The 14,051-nt window shown below is 40.3% G+C and overlaps 1 pseudogene; it reads left to right on the plus strand.

The window, feature by feature from the left end:
* The first annotated feature begins 12,293 nt into the window (after nt 1–12,293).
* Nucleotides 12,294–12,974, plus strand: LOC118455273 (nicotinamide riboside kinase 2 pseudogene; annotated as a pseudogene).
* The last annotated feature ends 1,077 nt before the right edge of the window (nt 12,975–14,051 follow it).

A 14,051-nucleotide genomic window follows, 5' to 3' on the forward strand; every position in this document is an offset into this window, starting at 1 on the left:
GTGTTCTTTGAGCAGTTGCTTTGCTTTGCTAATGTAGATGTTGCTGTTCTGTGAGTCTATTGTGCAAGCGGTGTGATATGCCCATGTAGAAAGGACGGCACTGCAACGCTGGACTTGCCCTTACTCTGGGCTCCCTCTTTATTCTGGCAACTGGTACAAAGAAAACAGCACACAGTCTTCATTAACAGTGTGCAAAGCAACTGCAACATTCAGTTCACCAGCTTGGGAGTTTTTTTCCTTTGCTGAGGCAGCAATTTGGAACCTTAATAGTTGCAGTTGCTGTGTTTGTCCCCCAGGTGGCTCCAACTATTCACAAAGTACATCAATTATGAGGAAATTCATTAAGCTATTTTCTAACTCTGTTACACTAACAGCTACAATAAGCATAAAAGTTACTGTACGGCTATCATTTGTTAACATGACGCTTGTTCTTATACATGTAATAAATTTATTACCAACCTGAGAGTTTATCCGCTGGTCATTTGACATGACGAATGACTTCTGAAGTTTTAATTCGGCTCAAGATGCTGTAGATTTCCGTCATCAACACTTTCGGTCCGCTAGTAAAACGTAGTTCTATTAATCTGCACTCGATTACTCTTGAACCGGAACCTGATGTCCTAAAAAACTGAATTTTGGAACTGAAACTGAATGAGAAGTGAATCTGAAATTATTAACTACATTTTTAAAGGGTAAAAAACAGTTTCAAAGCAAATGAATTCATTTTCAAAATATAAAATTCAATTTCAATTTGGTGATAATCATTTTCAAACCAATAAATTGAATTTCAAATTAGGCTAATTCAAATTCAGTTTTTAAAAACATTTAAGTTACAATTCAGATTCAATCCGAGCAATTCAAATTCAAATTTAACTTATTCAAATTCTGTTTCTGATGGCACAGATTTCTGCCCATACAGATATTCTGAAGCTACTGGCAAGAAAAAAAGTGGGGGTGTGGCTTTATTTGTGAACCAGAGATGGTATAATAGTGCACTTATCACTGTCAAGGAGAAAATATGTTGTCCTGATATTGAATTATTGGCAGCTGGTATGAGACCATATTATGTACCAGTCACATCTTAACAATACCTGTGCACATTGCATCCAAGGCAACAGCCAAGGGTCCATGTGAAGTTCTCCATTAAACTGTTGCAAGGATACAGACACTGCCCGAGGCACCGGTTATAAGAAGACTCATGTTTCCCTCTCCTCTCACCTGACTGGATTCACACAACAAAAAAACATTAGTACTGGAAGACTCATCTCCCTCTGTTGTAAACAAAGATATACAGAATATAATTTGCACTCTTTTTAATCCTTATACAAATAACAGATAAGCTATGTCAGACATATGAATTTCCCTCTGGTATTACAGTGTTTTTCTGATGGCTTGAGCACATTTTTGTAACTATTGACTATTTTTGCAAAACTCTACACACAAATAAGAAAACCCTTCACCAAATCAGCAAAACATTGTAGTTTTCTTTCAAAAAGCTAATGAACCTTGCTTAACTCTCCAAACCTTCGTAAAAATTGTATTTTCGTATCAAACAGTTAACACAAGTCATCACATTAATAAGCACACAATGCACTAACTACACACTGATGGTATGAATAAAAAACTGGCTTTTGCTTCCTCTGTGCACAAGGTAGGCTATGTCAGTTTGAGGTCATACTTTTGTCATAGGTCCGTAAACATAGAGGGATCCAAACTTCAGGTACTGGTGTTTATTCACACACATCAAAACAAACACAAGTATCCCTCCAGTTAATACACGACACCACAGTTCTTCATTCACAGATGGATTTATTCTTCCGTCACACTTCTCCGAAACACCATAAAATCCACCATCAAACTGTCATTACATAAAAGTACAGAATGACCAAACATAAATATTACAAATAAACATTTAACCCAAGTAAACAAATACGCGATAAACAAACACAATTTACCTTGCTGGCTGCACGTAACCGTGAGGGAATGAGTCCGCTTCAGGAACAAAAACTTAAAGAAAATAGTTCCCCATTTCTTCTTCTTCTTCTTTACAGTTTTCTTTTACTTTAAAACAACTTATTTATTCCTTCTTGTGACTTAGTTAACTTATAGCTTAGCTTCTTTGCACATGCTTTTGACTTCCCTTTACGTCACTTAAAGGGGCCTGTGCGCAACACAGAATGAAACTTAATAAAGGAAATAAATAACATACATGAGCATAATAAATTAAACAAATTGACATAATTTACATTTATGGCAGTTAAAACAAGTGTTTATTTAAGTCAAAACAAAAATGGTAAATGGCCTGTATTTGTATAGCGCTTTACTAGTCCCTAATGACCCCAAAGCGCTTTACACATCCAGTCATCCACACATTCACACACACTGGTGATGGCAGCTACATTGTAGCTACAGCCACCCTGGGGCGCACTGACAGAGGCGAGGCTGCCGGACACTGGCGCCACCGGGCCCTCTGACCACCACCAGTAGGCAACGGGTGAAGTGTCTTACAAGGCGAACTCCCAACTCTTGAGCCACGATCAAATAGTAATTCCACTGAGGAAAAAAAAGAAATCAGTCTACATCGTGTCATCTCTCTGGGTCCGGTCACAAAATTTCGTCTACATCACATGCAATGTCCTCTAGTCCAAGGCACCGGGGAAAATATCTTCTGGAATGGCATATCCAGGCCTGACATGATGTCTGGTCAATATCCCCACATGCATGTATGGGGGGAGTTTGAGTACAGTGAAGAGTGGGTGATCTGTAAACCAGCTGCGGACCAAAGCAGCCCCATGGAAACTTACATTGTCCCATATGATGATGTATCTGGTCTGCTGTGGTCTCTGAACATTAGTGAGCATGTCATGTAAGGTGTCCTGGAATGTAATGTTCCTGCCACGTCTCCTTGTCTTACTGAGGTGAAAACCAGCCTCATCCACAAAAAACTGCTGATGACCCATGGCATCTGCCCCTAGCTCCATCGCTCTCTAGACAAGACAAAACAAATTCAGCACAGCAGGCACATGCACAGCACTACAGATTCAGTACCAATGATACTACAGCTTACCTGCACATAGTCATGTCACAGCTGTTTTACACGTTCACTGTTTGTTTCCAAAGGTGCTCTGTAGATTTGTTTCATTCGGATTCTGTTGCGGGCAAGTACACGACCTAATACAGAAATGCTCACATTTTGTATGTTTTGGAAGGTGGTGTCATCCTCAATTATGCGCTGCTGAATTTTGCGTAGCCTTAAGGAATTATTTGCAATCACCATATTGACTATATGGGTTTCTTGGTCTGCAGTGAACATGCTTCCTCTGCCCCAGCATCTGCTCGTCTAGCAATTCTGTGAAGTAACAATTTCAGTATTGTTACATCTGTGGTATTGTTGTGTTTCTCATTAGCATATGGCAGTGCTACAAATCTTAGTGCAAGGTGCAAACCGATTCTCATTTCGAAATGTCCTTATGATGCTTGCTACAGTGTAGCGGCTCAAGTTAGGCTGAACCCGTTGGCCAGCTTCCCTCAGGGTCATTTCATAGTTGATTACATCAGCGGTCCCCAACCCCCGGGCCTCGGACCGGTGCCGGGCCGCGAGAGTTGAGGCTCGGGTGTGAAATGTATAGTTGTCAGGGTTTTTATCGGTTTTCAGCGTTATTTTGTTATCGTTTTTATCGTTTACTTGGTTTTCCTGGGTCTTTTCACGTGTGTTATGAATAAATCTTCTGTTTTTCGGTACCGGTACTAGTTTTATTTTGTTGTATTTATCCGCGACACCTTAAAGGCCGGTCCATGAAAATATTGTCGGGCATAAACCGGTCCGTGGCGCAAAAAAGGTTGGGGACCGCTGGATTACATGGTCCACTATTTTAGTTCTGATGTCATCAGTAATTCTATTTCTTACTCTTCTTCCCCCTCCTCTTCCCCCTCCTCGTCCTCCTCTTGCTCCACCTTGTCCTCTTCCTCTAACTTCACCTCCTTGTCCTTGTCGTCCTCTTCATCCTACTTCTTCACCTCCACGTCCTCTTCCTCGGCCTCCTCTAATTCTCACTCTTCTCACTCTTCCTGCTCCCTCCATTGTACTCCACACGGACAGCTTACCTGTAGCTTATTTATAGTGCTTAGGCTGATTGCAAAGTGAACTAATTATCTAAAACAGTTTTCACATGTGACAGTGTGCCAGACAGTTGGCAAAATAGTGTAAATAATGGCCATAAATGTGTATAGTTTTGCTAGGAGTGCATTGATCATTTGGAAATTGAGTGTAAAGCAGTGAGTTGTGTTTACAGTTCTGCAAAAAGAGTGCTGTGCAGTGGATTGAGCTACAGGTTTGCAAAGTGTGTGTTACAAAATGGCAAACTGAGTGCAAAGCAGTGTTTGTGCTTTTAGTTTTGCAAACTCAGTGAGTGGTTTTGCTATAAGTATTAATAGTTTTAGAAATTGTGCTGTAAGAATCACAGTTAGGGTTTAAGCATTATATTATAATATAATAAAGGTATTCTTATTCTTACATCTTAAGACTAAATAGGTGCAGGAACTACAAGCTGTCAAACTAACAAGACTGCAGTAGCATACCTTGACAAAGTTTGCAGCAGCAGCAGTCGTATCCACATTTGGTGTGATGCAAAGCTCCCGGGTGGCATGTTTGGTATTCATCAGCATACGAGCTGCACTTTGCAGCAAACAGCTGATACTGTCAGAGACTTCAGAGGGACAGTAGAAGGACACTGTGTGTGTGTGTGTGTGTGTGTGTGTATAAGGGTGGTGGTGGTGTTGGAGGGTGGGTGGAGTGTGAACACTTGCTGTCCTCACACTTTTCCAACCCTGTGATTCATTTGCTCTCACTGTTTTGAAAAACCACAACCACAAAAACATCACAACCACATTAACATGACCACATTAGTGACGTTTCATGTAGACACAGCTGGACAGCAAGAAAAACTGTGTGTGTGTATGTGTGTGTGCTAATTAAATTTAATGTTACTGATGTGACAGGACGGTAAATCCAAGGACTTTTTTCCCCAACGATATAGGAACTCTACAGGCTGGAAGTCTTCAGGATCAACAAGCTCACAGATTCACCCCAATGTGCTCCCCTGAAGGCTCTGTGAGCCACTAAATAGATTAAAAAAAGTGTTTAATTTCTCATATGTAAGAGCAACAGTGGATTAAATGAGGAAATGATTGTTCTGCCTTTGTCGCTGCTATTTTAGCAAATAATCACACCTCTCCTGCTGTTAGTTCGGCTTTTTGTCCATGCTGTGATTAATTCAATCCAAAAGAGTTGTGGTGTCACACAGCACGTTCCAGACATCAAGACATACATGACCATTAATCTACAGCCCTGCTTCTGGTTCCCAGTGTTTTGTGCATTGGATGGAGCCCTTCTCCTTTTAACGTGCTGCTGTGCTTTGACCCTGGATTGTTGTTTTTTAGTAACATATATCCTTAGCTGTTTTTACGCTGAATTTTCTCAGTTATGAGATGTAAAGCAATGGTCTGGTCTCCAATTTCAATGCTTATAAAAAGTATCACTCTCAGACAAACAAACAGTTTAGCATTATGACACATCCACATATTAATAACTAACCTCTTCCTTGTTTTCACTGTTGTCTTCTTGCCATGTGATGACATTTTCATTGCCCATCAGAGACCCTCATCATTTCTACATCTTCCCAGGACTATGTATTCCTACTGGTCTAACCTTCATGCTGCAGTTAGTCATAAAGTGGCAGATATCAATGACAAATTACTTACTAAATGTCAGCAACTCACCAACTGTTGCTGGTATTTATTAGTGCATCTTTATCAATTTTTGTAACTGTTACTTTTTCTTTTCTTTTTTTTGAATGCTTCTTTCAGAACATATCGATTGCAGCTGCTCCATGATCAGTGGCCGCAGCAGGCTAAACATTGGGGTTCTGAAGACGTGCACCAATAAAAACATAATATGCACTTCTGAGCTTTTTGTTCTATTTATGTGATGGCATCAGCCACACAGGGGTAAATTAGTCCATTTTTCACTTTATTAGTTTGCTTTGTAGTTTTCTTCATTAATATAATTCATTAATCATTTGGTTAAACCTAACACTGGTATTATGAGGCGCGCACAGAGTAGCATTGTGTGGTTTTTCTAAAATGTTTTGTTATATTAATTATGTTTCTCTTTCTTTGAGTTACCTGGTTTGGGCGGTGGCTGCTGTCTGGGGAAAAGGCGTGGCTGAGGACTCTGTGAACAACATGCCTGCTCAGCAGGACCAACCATGGGCTTACCAGGAGCAGGGGTGTTTTAGGTTTAGTTAGGTTATTCTGTGCTTAGTTAATATTAGTGTGTTTTTGTTTTTCCCCCTATTGTGTTCAAATGGTTTGGCCAAATCATTATAAAAGCTACTCTCGTGTGTCTTTGTAATTAGGTCAGTTTGTGAGTTAAGTTGTGTCTCATTTTGTTTTGTTTAAGTTTCTGGAAATTACTTTTTGTGGAGTTATATTTAGTTGACCTCTTTTATGGGCCTGCTAAGTATGTTTTTGAATTTTGTTAATTTTGAACTTTTTGAGGGTTAAAATAAAGAAAACCCTTTTTGAAGATATTTTTTTGCCTGCGTCCTCTTTGCTTTGGCTGCTTGGTCCCTCACAATTTATTTAACCATTGCACTGTCCAAACCACAAATCAGTACATGAGATAAACAAAATCAAATGCACAGACTGCAAAAACAAACACAACTGTGACCCACACACTGTTGCACCATTTATTACGCCAAATCTCTACATCAAACCTCATGCTGAGCCTACCTTTTCGCTCATCAAACACCAGGTGAGTGCAGCACCTGTTCACCTTATTGCCTAATACACACCCATGAGCCACGCCCAAAACCGTGCACCAGTGCAGTGTGTGCACTCTAAAGCAGAACCTAAATGAGAAGAAACTAGCATATGGCTCCTATAATATCTTCTTTTATATGTCAACTAGCCAGCATACTGATAATTTCCATCCTTTTTACATGTGCCTGCTGTTACATACTTTATATTTTAACTACCAGGAGAAAAAACTAACTGATCATTTTACTGGAGCTGAAAGAATTTGAACCCTCACTGGTGTTCGTGATTATTAGCCTTCGAGAATTCAAGGAGCATTTCACTGTAGATAGTTAAAGAATGTTAGATTTAGAACAGATTTATTCTTTGTAATAGTGAGATTAGAAGCTGTACTTACAAGACTGTGGATTTATTGTGCCTTTATTGAACATAGTGTCATGCTGTGTCAGGTCACATGATTGCTACTAAACATTCTTGATAAGAATTTAGCAATTCTGATTTGATTATCAATATCACTTATTGATTGGATTCCTTAACGATTCGTTTATTGATTCTCACTTGGTTGTCATTGGCTGTGCTTTGAGTCCACCTTCACTAAGCAGCATGTCAAAGACATTCACACAATGTAATTGCATACTGTGGGCCAAATGTTAGTGCATGTTGGAGGAATTTCTCCTTTTTGCTGAGAACAGTGGTTTGTCCAATACTGAAAAAAAAGTACTACATATTTCACACAGAACTCTTTGAATTCTTAATTGCTCTCAGGAGACAGTAATTCATTATACTACTCGCTGCATTACTTTGCCGTTTCTCACACAACAACGTCTTTCCTTTAGTGTTTACATCTAAACAATAAGCTGACAGGACGAAGCAAAGATGAAAACCAGCACAAAGAGACTTAAATGACTGCTCATCACTGTAACTTTTGTTGAAGTCCAGGGTCTGACTGCTGGGCTGGGTTCCCCATTCACTCAGCTTTAACATCACTCTGGCTCCTTGGCTAGCTTAGTGTTAGCATGCTGTCTGTGCAGTTGCTTTCAAAGCATCAAAGTTTTAGCAGCATAATGCAACTGTTTCTGCCCCAATGTGGTTTGCAGTGTGTTATCATCACGCTCTCATTCTTGAAATCAGCTGATTATAATACAAGTGGAAGTGGAATAGACAAGCAGACAAACCATTCCAAAGCACTGGACTACTGGGAACTGGTTCTCTACAAGAGCTTGATTCTTGCTTCCCATCCCTAGTCCTGCCTCACACATAAGCAGTGTTGGGGAGTAACGGAATACATGTACCGCCATTACGTATTTAAAATACAAAATATGAGTAACTGTATTCCGTTACAGTTACCGTTTAAAAAGGTGGTATTTAGAATAAATAAATAAATGGATTACACGGCGGTACTTCCCTGTTTCATATTGTGGCGGGTCAGGACTGTTTGGGTTTTGTTTGACAGCTACGTTCTGTTGTTCCAGGTGGCAGCGTTACGGTTGCCATGGTTACAGGGTGACGCTCTCTCTCTCTGTGTTTCCTGGGTGAGAGAGGCCTTTTTGTTGTTGTGCTAAGCTAACAGGCAGAATGCTACAGGTATAGCTCTAAAGAATGTAGCATCATGGGCAGTGTAGTCCGTGCTGCAGGGAGAATGGACTGCCATACCCGTTATGTGTCTGTGAGCGAGGGAGGGAGAAAAAGGAAAAGTACGAGCTGTCATGAGCAGAAACGGGAGCTGGAAGCATGTAAATATAATAATAACCACTGCAGCCAAGAAGAGAGCCTGACGAGCCCAGTTGTAAGTAAGCTATTAAGACTCGACTGTACACCGTGTTCGTGTTTTCCTCCAAAAACAATAAGTTCAGTTGGAGCAGCCTTTCAACGCCTCTCTCTGTCTCTCGCTAGCAAAGTTGACCCAGACAACAAAGTAAAGCTAGTTTTCGGCTACGAGCCTGACACAGAACCCACCGTATTAGCCAGAGGTCCCTTTACTACGGTTCGGAGCCGCGGACCTTCAGTAACAGTAATAAATCACAGCAGTAGATACGAGAGTACATTCATGTAGTTGTAAAAGGTTTGATAATATATTAAGTAATCCAAAGTATTCAGAATACGTTACTCTCATTGAGTAACGTAACGGAATACGTTACAGAATACATTTTGGGGCATGTAATCTGTAATCTGTAGTGGAATACATTTTAAAAGTAACCTTCCCAACACTGCACATAAGTTATTCTTTCGTACTGTTCATTTTTTCTTTTTATTAATAAAACACTGAAAAACCCTAGCAGCAACACATAATAAGCATGTGCTTACAGCTCGTCAGCAGCTGACAGACTCAAAACACTGTGACTACTACCATAATCAAACGCTGGGTATGTTTCCTCCTTCCTCCAAGCTTTCAGCTGCACAATTATTATATACCTGCCACTTCAAAAAACAGACACAAACTGTTTTCTTGGTTGTTTGTAATGCTCTCAGGAGACCTTGTCCTCATATTAATAATTGCCTCAAGCAAAAAGGCATTGCTGTTAATGTGTCGCTAGCAGTGATTGACAGCTGCTCTGCTTCTGACATTTACAAGCTGCTGATGAAGATGCCCCATCACCAAGATCAGAGTTTTTTGGGGCGTTTGATTTAATAGGAGGAAAAAAATGGTGAGAGAGGCACTTTGTCCCCGTCTTTAAAGAATTATGTTTTACACAGTGTGATTTATATTCAGTGGCACACTGAGGGCCAGAGTACAAAGCAATGTAATGTTCACAGAGTGGAAAACAAATGAAAGGTGAAAGCCTTTCCCACTGCAAGCCGGGATTTGGGTCTTAGAAAGATAAGCAAAGACTACAATATTTGCTCTTATTAAATGTTTTCATTAACCTGACTCCATTCACATTCTTCAGTTGCCCTTTTTCATGAAAATTTCTGACCTGAAGACCAGTCAGGGTATTACTTCATGATAAACCTTAATAATGAACTGCAAAGTCAAACAAAGGTGAAATAACTCAGTAATAATAACTCAGACCTGTGAAGCTGAAAATGTAAATAGCTCTTTAACTGTAAACAGACATAATTCGATGATGTCTTAATATTGCGCTGCATGCATTGTGATAATTACTTTATTTTAAATGAGGCTTTGCAGATAAATAATATAAAAGCTTCCTCTCCAATCATTGTACCTGCCAGATGAATGCGAGTAAAATCTGCAGCTGAGTACTCAACAGCTGTGAGATCTCTGTCTGTGTCCTCTGCAACATTTTGCACACGGTGCAGATTTTGCCACTTTGAAAAAATAACCAGAAGAGAGGAACATCATTTTTGTTGTTGACCATTTTCCTGCATGTGTGTCTCATAACCAACACGTTCTCACTCCCAAAGCGTAACATTTTACGCTAGGTGACAAATCGTCAACATATTACGTTTTCGGCTACCCACCACGTTCCTGAATGACGACCTCGGAAAAATGAGGAAATATGAGAACCGTATGGACTCAATCTACACATGTTCGCTCTTTTTCTTCAAATCACTTAGAAACACGCTATTTAACATCATTAAACTCTTGGTTAAGATCAGGAAAAAGGTTATGGTTAGGGCTAGGGATAAGGTTAGGTTTAGGGCTGGAATACAGGGCTGGAACGTATTCCCGCGGGAGCGTCATTGCACTGGATTTCAGCCATAACCCGCCGCGTACCATAAGAACGCCGAAGGTCTCCTTTTGCGTTCCTCGGGAACACCGCGGGACGTGACAAAACGTCGGCATGTTACGCCTCGGGAGTGAGAACGGGCTCATAAGCTGTGTGAGCTGGACGGATATACTGACATGAAATCTCTAGTTCACTATGCATAGGATTTTTTTCTTTACCACCACTTGCTGTAAATTCAAAGTATATATATATTCTTAATGTAGTTTTGCTCATCCAGTCCAATCCAAAAAACTTGGTCCGCTGGGGACAATTGTGAGTGGCACATCCAGTCACATGATCCAGTGCTAATTTAGGGAGCACCTAATTGGCTTTTGCTTTATATTTTCACATATTGCTCAATCATCCAGCTCAGGAAATCCCAAAAAGTTGATTCTTTTAGTCAGTGGTGCTAGTTTCAGTCGTTGGGGAAGCCTGCAGTCAGCTATGACAGAAGAAGTCACTCTGGTCAGTGATGAAATGGTTCTCCCACCCAAATGAACAGAAGCAACTTTTTGGGATTGCTCAATATTCCTCATTTAATTGTGGAGAGCCAAAATCATGATCAAGATTAAATTTTGATTAATTGTGCAGCCCTATAACAGCAGACAGCTGGGGGCTTGTGGGTGAGTGGTAAGACACCACATGGTGTTGGACTATTATTTAGTTGGTGAGCCCAAATTTACGTAGCTGGTACCCAGCCAGCGAGGCCCACTGGGATCACTCTCCTAGCTTGTAAAGCATCCAATCCCAGTGCATGTACCTGCAGATGATAGGTCCACAGGGTTGCAATGTCATTCTTAGCAGCTGTACCTAGTTATGAATGAAAGATCAGCCACCAGACTCTTGCCAGCAAGCCTCCCTCCTAGGTCTGGCTCCGGGAAGGGTTTTCTTTTTTCACTTCACTTTTACTTCCATGCTTCGTCAGTATCAAATAATCACTCATCAAAATTATTTTCTTAAGCAACACTAAAACCTAAAATAAGTGCAGGACTTACTTTGATTCCATACTGGAGTCAAAGCTCAGAACAAAACACATGATGTAACAATATGAATGATTAAGGCTCAGTCACCCTCAACCGCAAGTGAGAGAAAAGAATTAGATCAGTAATAAACAGACCAATGTCAGCCTTGTATATGGGTCTAACCCTTATGTGATTCTCAAAAAAGCCACTAGTCTCTTGACAGCATGATAACGGCTCTCTACAGTCTGTTGCAATAATCCTTTCCACAAAGAGTTAGCATTGGGCAACAAGAGAGGAATAGAGCAGTCTTAACCATGTAGAAAAAGGGCATTTCCCTTGACTAGTGTGTTTTAGCGACTGCAGGCCCTCTTATCTGAGAGTGTCAGAGGGAGACCGAGGAGCTCAGCTAATCCAAAACAGCTCTTCTCAGCTAATCTCAAATGAGATGGAAATCCAGACGACTCACAGAGCCAAAAAAAGAGAACCCAAAACATGCTGCCTCTGTCCTGTAATATCTTGTTTTAAGAGGGGGGGAAAAACACATTTTAGAAATGTGGCAGGTCACAAAGGAGTCAAAGGAAAAATCTAATAAGTCAAAGAAGTTACTTTTTGCTTTGAAGAAAACTGCACACATTCGCATGTTCGTGACATCTGATCGATCCCACAACAGAATTCACATCATCATGCGATACTACGAATAAGATCAAGCAAGACTGTGAAGAAAAATGTGGCAAAAAGACAATTCACTGTGAATATAACGCTCCTGCATCATTTATGGTCACAAGCTGTGGAATTCCTGCTCCTGAGTGTGGTCAGTAGTTTTACCTTCTCTATAGCAATTCATGAAGGAATCAAGTAGTTGACGTTTCCTGCTGCAACCTTCTCTTTTTAAGCTTCTTCTCGTCTGATCACTGTGCTCCTGACCCGGTTTTATTGACGTTTTGACCTCTCGGCTACTTACGGAAACATGAAGTACATCATCAGCATTGGCGGTGTAACCAATGGAGGGAAAACCACCCTCACCAACAGACTGATCAAGAACCTGCCCAACTGTTGCGTGGTACATCAGGATGACTTCTTCAAGCCCCAAGATCAGATTGAAGTTGGTGAAGATGGCTTTAAGCAGTACGATGTCATCACTGCTCTGGACATGGAGGCTATGATGAGTACCATCTATGCGTGGCTGGAGAACCCGGTGAAGTTTGAGAAGTCTCATGGCGTTAATAACACCCTGGATTCTGAGATCGTGCCAAAGTCTGACCGCAAGGACGATGAGGAGACTCACATCCTTATTGTGGAAGGCTTCTTGCTTCCTGCTTTACACCTACGAAGGCTTTACACCTACGAACCTTTGATCGACGTGCTGAACCAACGCTACTTTATTTCCATCCCATATGAAGAATGCAAAAAGAGGAGGTGCTCAAGAAACTACCTGGTACCAGACCCACCTGGCCTTTTTGACGGCCACGTCTGGCCCATGTACCTGAAACATAAGAACATCAACCCTACTCTTGATTGTAGGGTTTGATAAACCTACACTCAAAACAATAACTCATTGGATGAACGTAATTTTATCTTGCCACTTATATTCCATCTAAACAAATCATGTTATATTAATCCATCTTGAATGTGTTGTTTCAACACGATATATGTAGGTTTAACATAATAAATACATTCTTTAAAATACAACTGTTAGGACTTTAGTTAATAGAGAGCCTCTGAGTCTGGAAAAATAGTGTGAAAATAGGACAGAGTGAGGCAGGCTGACATAAGCCTACGCAGGCAGAACAGCGAAATGGTAAACAGACCAGTTTGAAGGTTTGATTGCTACCTTTTACACTTTAATCATCCACAGGTATGACAGCACGATTGTGTATTGCAGTGTGTGTGTTTGTGTGACTATGCTTGTATGAGGCAGTGACACAGCCATTCATCTTGCAGGACCTGGCAGAGAACACCCCTGTCTCCCTAATGGTGTTATTTGTTATTCAGACGCCAGGCAGATGCATTCTCTAATTTGCCATACCCTTCATTTTTGTTCACATTAAAGCAAGCGGAGCCACTTACACACTTTCTCTTTGACACATACACATACAAACCCATGTGTGCACACTGACAAAACACACAGTTGTGTATCTATGAGTTAGACAACATTATTTTGAAGGCTTTCTCTAACCATCACCTTACCTAGATGGTCTAAACCTAGACTTAACCTAAAACAATCGTCATACATGTCTTTGCGTTAAGATGTTAAACGTTATGGTTGTTTGGATTTGCCAGCCTTTTGGTGTCAGTCGACTGAATATTAAATATTTCCACTGGATGTTTGTGTCTCTTTATAGTTTTTTTTTAGCTTCTGTTGTAGTAATTCTGACTTTTATACATCTTTATGGTCATTATTTGTTTTTTGGTTGCTTTCTCTTTTTTAAATATATATTTTTTATATATTTATTAGTTAGTATCAGTTCTGTTTTCACAAATAGTACATAATTACATAACATAATAAAGGGTACAATTCAGAACCAAAAATAAATAAATAAATAAAAAACAAACAAAAAACAAAAAACAAAAACAAACAGACTGATAACTAAGCACAGAACACCAG

The sequence above is a fragment of the Neolamprologus brichardi genome, unplaced genomic scaffold (assembly GCF_056152115.1).
Source record: "Neolamprologus brichardi isolate AB-2024 unplaced genomic scaffold, ASM5615211v1 NODE_ptg000008l+_length_2720982_cov_1, whole genome shotgun sequence".
Classification (NCBI taxonomy): domain Eukaryota; kingdom Metazoa; phylum Chordata; class Actinopteri; order Cichliformes; family Cichlidae; genus Neolamprologus; species Neolamprologus brichardi.